Raw genomic sequence first — 6,708 nt, 5'->3', positions numbered from 1 at the left:
GTCTTTAGCAAATGAGGCGCCCTGACACCGCAGGTTCATTAGCTCCGGGCGGGTGTGAGTGTGCGACGGTTTTTTGTTCACTTTCTTTAGCCAGCGGCACCGGGATACCAGAAGGGCGACTCGGAAAGGCTCGGAGCCGCTTCTCCCTTTGAGCTGAACAAACCGCTCGCCTCTGCGTCCACGTAGGTCCCGCACCTGCCAGCCCCCGGCCGTCGCCCCGGTCCCGGCCGTGCGGCCCCGCGGCCTCTAGAGGGCACCACACTCTCATCCCGGAGCTGCTCGGTTGCCGAGGGGACGGCGGCGGCGGCGGGCCTCGCCCCCCGGGACTTCCGGTGCCCTGCGCGCCGGCGCTCCCCGCCGCCGCCCCGCTGGCCCAGCCCAGGTACAGCCCGCGAGGCCTGGCGCGGACGTCCCCGGGTCCGGACGACTGTTCGTGGTGCGGCAAGAGCCTCAGGGAGCGGGCCGGCTTCCTCGCTCAAGTTCCGGGAGCCCTTTCAGGTGCCCAGAAGTTTGTCCTTACCCAGGAGCACCCCCCCCCCAGGGCAAAGGGCCGGGCCCCCTGCTGAGGTCTGCGGGAGAGGAGGTGGGGGGGCCTCCCCGGCACTAGGCCTCCTCTGGGGACTTTGCCACCCGTCTGGCTCCTAAAGCGTGCAAGACACTCCTGCTCTTGATTTAGGGTGTCTCGGACCTGGGAGGGGAGGCTTGTGACGGGGTGGGACCCGGAGCCGGAGTGGGCACATCAGGGAAGAAGGCGCCGGACCTCGGAGGGCCTGTGTTGGTGGCACCGCACTGAGCTGGGCCGCAGGACGGGTGGGGTCCGCACCACCCCCATTTGGAAGCCAGGCTATGCCCCCAGGGGGGGCATCCCGCGGGGCAGCCCCCTCAGAGACTGGCTGGCTTCGCTCTGGGAGTCCAGGCGGTACCTCATGTTTTCTTTCTTTTTCTTTTATTGAGAGAGCACAAGTAGAGGGAGAAACAGACTCCCCTGCTGAGCAGAGAGCCCCACGGGGTGGGGGGGGGGAGGGCTCCATCCAAGGACCCTGAGGTCATGACCTGAGCCGAAGGCAGACACTTAACCGCCTGGGCCACCCAGGTGCCCCTCATGTTTTCAACAAGGTATTGTCTTTGACCGCTGGGCCTCAGGGCCCCGAGGGGTCTCCAGGAAAATGTCCAGAGCTCCCCTCCCAGGTCTGAGTAGAGGGTTGGGATGATGAGGTAGAAGCAAAGAACTTAGGTGAGACCATCACTCTGATGAACATGAGGATGGTCAGTCCCCACAGACTAACCCAGGGATAGCTGGGTTCAGGTGTGGGAAGCTGCTGGGCCCAGTCTGTGTGGACGCCGCACATTCACTTGTGGCGTGGGGGTGGGGTGGGGGATAGGTGGCAGGAAGGGTTGGCCAGCAGAGCCGGTGCAGGAGGGTATCTGTGGAACCCGTGAGTCCGTTGTAGCCACAGGCAGGAAAGGCACACATATTTGTGTGTGTGTGTGTGTGTGTGTGTGTGTGTGTGTGTTAAAGTAAGCATAACACAAAAGTCACTGTATTAGTCAACTACAGTTCACTGTTTTTTTTTTATCATTTCTATGACAGTATTTTTATATCTTATTAATTATTGAGTTAATAATATAGACATGTTGCAAAAGCAAAAGGTAGGGCGCCTGGGTGGATCAGTCAGTTAAGTGTCTACCTTTGACTCAGGTCATAGTCCCAGGATCAAGCCCCACATTGGGCTCCCAGCTCAGTGGGGAGCCTGCTTCTCCCTCTGCTTCTGCCTCTTCCCCCTGCTCATGCTTGCTCGCTCTCTTCCTCTCTGTGTCTGAAATAAAATCTTAAAAAAAAAAAGCAAAAGGTATGAAAGGTTTACATTGAAAAGTGTGTTGCTTCTATCAGTTTATGTGCATGCATACATTTTCCCCTCAGAGGTTAACAATTTTACCAGTTTTTAATTTTTTTTTTTAAAATTTTTTTTTTATTATTTATTTATGATAGTCATACAGAGAGAGAGAGAGAGAGAGGCAGAGACACAGGCAGAGGGAGAAGCAGGCTCCATGCACCGGGAGCCCGACGTGGGATTCGATCCTGGGTCTCCAGGATCGCGCCCTGGGCCAAAGGCAGGCGCCAAACCACTGCGCCACCCAGGGATCCCAGTTTTTAATTTTTTTAAAGATTTACTTTTTTAAGATTTTATTTATTCATGAGACACACACACACACACACACACACACAGGCAGAGACACAGACAGAGGGAGAAGCAGGCTCCATGCAGGGAGCCCGATGTGGAACTCGATCCTGGGTCTCCAGGATCACGCCCTGGGCTGAAGGCAGCGCTAAACCACTGAACCACCAGGGCTGCCCCAGATTTATTTATTTTAGAGAGAGAGCGCGCATGCACAAGCATGGTGGGGGGAGAGGGAGAGGGAGAAAGAATCTCAAGCAGACTCCCATCGGCACAGAGCCCAACTTGGGGCTCAATCTCATGACCCTGAGATGATGAGATGATGACCTGAGCCAAAACCAAGAATCAGGGTCACCTGGGTGGCTCAATGTTTGAGCATCTGCCTTTGGCTCAGGCACGATCCTGGAGTTCCCAGATCGAGTCCCATTGGGCTCCCCTCAGGGAGCCTGCTTCTCCCTCTGCCTGTGTCTCTGCCTCTCTCTCTGTATTTCAGTGCTCCATCTCAGGATCCTGAGATCATGACCTGAGCTGAAGGCAGACGCTTCATTGCTGGTAATCGGTCTGTTCATATTTTCTATTTCTTCCTGATTCAGTTTGGGGAGGTTATGTTTCTAGGAATTTATCCATTTCTTCTAGGTTGTGCAATTTACTCACATATAATTTTTCATAATATATTATAAGAATCCTTTGTATTTCTGTGATGTTGGTTGTCATTTCTCCTGGTCATTTCTGATTTTATTGGAGTCTCTCTGCCCCCTATATCTCTTTTTTTTTTTTATGAGTGTGGCTAAAGGTTTATTAACTCTGTTGATCTTTTCAAAGAACCACCTCCTGGAGCACCTGGGGGCTCAGTGGTTGAGCATCTGCCTTGGGCTCAGGGTGTGATCCCTGGGTCCTGGGATAGAGTTCTGCATCGGGCTCCCTAGAGGAAGCCTGCTTCTCCCTCTGCCTATGTCTCTGCCTCTGTGTCTCTCATGAATAAATAAATAAAATCCTTAAAAAAAAAACACTTCCTGGTTTCATTGATCTGTTCTATTGTATTTTTAGTTTCTATTTCATTTATTTCTGCTCTAATGTTTATTATTTCTTTCCTCCTACTTGTTTTGGCATTTATTTGTTCTTTTTTTCCTGACTCCTTTTGTTGTAAGGTTAGGTCTTTTATGTGATATTTTTCTTCTTTTTCTTTCTTTCTTTCTTTCTTTCTTTTTTTTTTTAGATTTTATTTATTCATGAGAGACAGAGAGAGGCAGAGACACAGGCAGAGGGAGAAGCACACTCCATGCAGGGAGCCCAATGTGGGACCCGATCCTGGGAGCCCGGGACCACGCCTTGAGCCGACGGCAGATGCCCAACCGCTGAGCCACCCAGGCGTCCCGAGATTTTTCTTCTTGAGGTAAGTCTGTATTGCTATAATCTTAGAACAGCTTTTGCTGCATCCCAAAGATTTTGGACCATTGTGTTTTCATTTTTATTCATCTTTATGTATTTTTTAATTTCCTCATTGATTTCTTGGTTGACCCATTCATTGTTTAGTAGCATATTATTTTACCTCCACGTATTTGTGTTCTGTCCAGGTTTTTTCTTGTGGTTTATTTCTGGTTTCATAGCATTCTCTTCAGAAAAAAATGCATGATTTTAAAAAAAGATTTTATTTATTTATTTGACAGAGAGAGAGCCAGAGTCCATGCAGGGGGAGCAGGAGTGGCAGGGGAGCAGGAGTGACACTGCTCAGCAGGGAGCCCAATGTGAGGCTCAATCCCAGGATCATGACCTGAGCTGCCCAGCACCCCAAAATACAGGATTTAATTTAAGTCTTTTTAAATTTGTTGAGACTTGTTTTGTGGCTTAATGTGATCTTTTCTGGAGAATATTTCATGTACACTTGAATGTGTTTTCTGCAGTTTTAGGATGGGATGTTCTGAATATATCTGTTAGACCCATCTGGTCCAATGTGTCATTCAAAGCCACTGTTTCCTTGTTGATTTTCTGTTTGGATGATATATTCATTGATGTAAGTGGGGTGTTAAAGTCCCCTACTATTGTATTATTATTGATTTCTTCCTTTGTGTTTGTTAATTGCTACTTTATGTAATTTGGGTGCTTCCATATTGGGTACATAAATATTTACAATTGTTATACCTTCTTGTAGGGTTGTCCCCTTTATGATTATATAGTATTCTTCTTTGTCTCATTACAGTCTTTATTTTATTTTTTTGTTAACTAGGCTCCAGGCTGGGCTCCAGAGTGGGGCTTGAACTCACAACCCTGAGATCAAGACCTGAGCTGAGATCTAGAATCAGACACTTAACCGACTGAGCCACTCAGGTGCCCCTACAGTCTTTATTTTAAAGTCTATTTTGGGGCAGCCCCGGTGGCTCAGTGGTTTAGCGCTGCCTTCAGCCCTAGAGACCTGGGATCGAGTCCCACGTCAGGCTCCCTGCATGGAGCCTGCTTCTCCCTATGCCTGTGTCTCTGCCTCTCTCTGTGTGTGTGTGTGTCTCATGAATAAATAAAATAAAATCTTAAAAAAAAATAAAAAGGTCTATTTTGTCAGATACAAGTATTGCTACCCCAGTTTTCTTTTCACATCCATGTGCATAACAAATGCTTTTCCTTCCTTTCATTTTCAATCTGTGTATGTGTTTAGTCTGAATAACCTTTTTTTTTTTTTTAAAGGAGACTAACATTGGTTTGCCAACTTTGTGTTTTAGCAAGTTAGAGCATTAAAACAGCAACAGCCTACTAGTGTCATCATCATATAAGTGTGGACATTCGTATTTTATTTATTTACTTACTTAAGATCTTATTTGTTTATTCATGAGAGACAGAGAGATTGGGAGACAGAGGGAGAAGCAGACTCCCCACAAGGGGCCCGATGTGGGACTCCATCTGGGATCCCAGGATCAAGACCTGAGCTGAAGGCAGACATTCAACCGCTGAGCCATCCAGGCATCCCAACATTTGAATTTTAAAAGATCCAATGGTCCTATCATCTCATAGGACAGTTTTTTAAATGGAGCAATTTCAGTTTTATGAAAATCTTACTGTGTTGTTTTGATTTCTCTCATCTGAAGAGAAATCTCACCTGCTTCATGTTGACTAGAACAATCCTCAGGGTATGAGGTTTGGGGACTAGCTCAGTGTTTAGAAACTGCCCTCCTTAATACCCCCCTTAGTGCCCCTGGGAGCTTCCCATCTGGTTATTTTGTTTCCTTCTTTAGTTATTCTTCCCAGTTTGCTTTTTAAAGACTTTATTACTTAAAAAATTAAAAATCAAAAAAAATCTTTGGTGGCATCTGGCTTAGTTGGGAGAGCATAGGACTCTTGATCTTGGGGTTGTAAGTTCAAGTTCCACATTGGGTATAGAGGTTACTTAAATAAACTTTAAAATTTTATTGAGTAATAATTGACAAATATAATTGTAAGCGGTTAAAGTGCACAACCTGATGATTTGATATATATGTATATTGTAGAATGACTGCCAAGATCAAAATAATTAACACATCCATCACCTCACATAGTTAAGGCATAGTTGGCTCTTTGTGTGGTGAGCAAGTTTAAGATCCATTTTCAACAACTTTCAAGTCTACAATAATATATTAATTATAGTTACCATGCTATACATTAGATTCTTAGACCCTTTTTTAAAAAAAAATTATTTTTAAATAATTTCCACACCCAATGACGGGCTTGAACTCACCACCCTGAAATCAAGAAACACATGCTCTACCACTGATCCAGCCAGGCACCCGGACCTTATTTTTCTTAGAACTGAAGATCTGTACCCTTTGACCTACATCAGCTCATGTAGGTTTTCTTAATCAGTATTCGTGGGGTGTTTGGCTAATTAGAAATCACACTGTGCAAATCAGAATCTCTTATAGCTTCTAGAAATTTCTTGGTGAGCAACCTTTATCTTCCCCCACAAGAGCCAATTTCGGGGGAAAAATGATGTTTGTGGGTTGCATTTATTTTTCATTCCCAATAAAAATAGGTTTGAGTCCCATGGGGTAAAATGTATTTTTCTTCCAGGGTAGAATTCGTGGGCAACAAAGGAGGTTTATGCTAATGAGAGGCTAGCGCCGCTTTCCAGCTACTAAAATGTTAATATGTGGCACAGTTGAGAACTAGTTACACAGAGGCAGCTTTCTCATTTCTTACCCTAAAATTCGTTGATGGGCTGAGAGTATAGGTAAATAGAAGGGCACAAAACCATTTACTACCAGCAGGAGGCTTGATTTCTCCTCATTTGATCCCCCGACTTGTTTTGAAGCCGGTACAGGAAACCGAGCCGTGAAGACTTCTGCCCTCCGCAGGACCCTGCACACTGCACGTTTCGGTCAGAAGGCGGGGGTTTCTAAGGCGGAGCGTTCACAGCCGCGCTGACCACCGGCTGCCCCCTGGGAGCACCGCCCGAAGAGGTCCTTCAGGAGCCCAGGGTCAACCTGCTGGAATCGCGGTTTATGGAGGCTTTTATTTATTTTGTTTTAAATATTTTATTTATTCACGAGACACACAGAGAAAGACAGAG

At 46.6% G+C, this 6,708-nt stretch overlaps 1 long non-coding RNA gene across 1 annotated transcript; it reads left to right on the top strand.

Annotated features, from left to right (window-relative positions):
- The first annotated feature begins 326 nt into the window (after positions 1-326).
- Positions 327-6,316, top strand: LOC129517506 (uncharacterized). The gene is made up of 3 exons (XR_008666067.1): positions 327-498; positions 3,394-3,570; positions 3,845-6,316. It is a non-coding gene; the product is annotated as an uncharacterized LOC129517506 (long non-coding RNA).
- Positions 6,317-6,708: the final 392 nt, after the last annotated feature.

Source organism: Nyctereutes procyonoides, unplaced genomic scaffold (genome assembly GCF_905146905.1).
Source record: "Nyctereutes procyonoides isolate TBG_1078 unplaced genomic scaffold, NYPRO_anot_genome, whole genome shotgun sequence".
NCBI lineage: Eukaryota > Metazoa > Chordata > Mammalia > Carnivora > Canidae > Nyctereutes > Nyctereutes procyonoides.
This window is presented reverse-complemented; position numbering and strand designations above follow the sequence as displayed.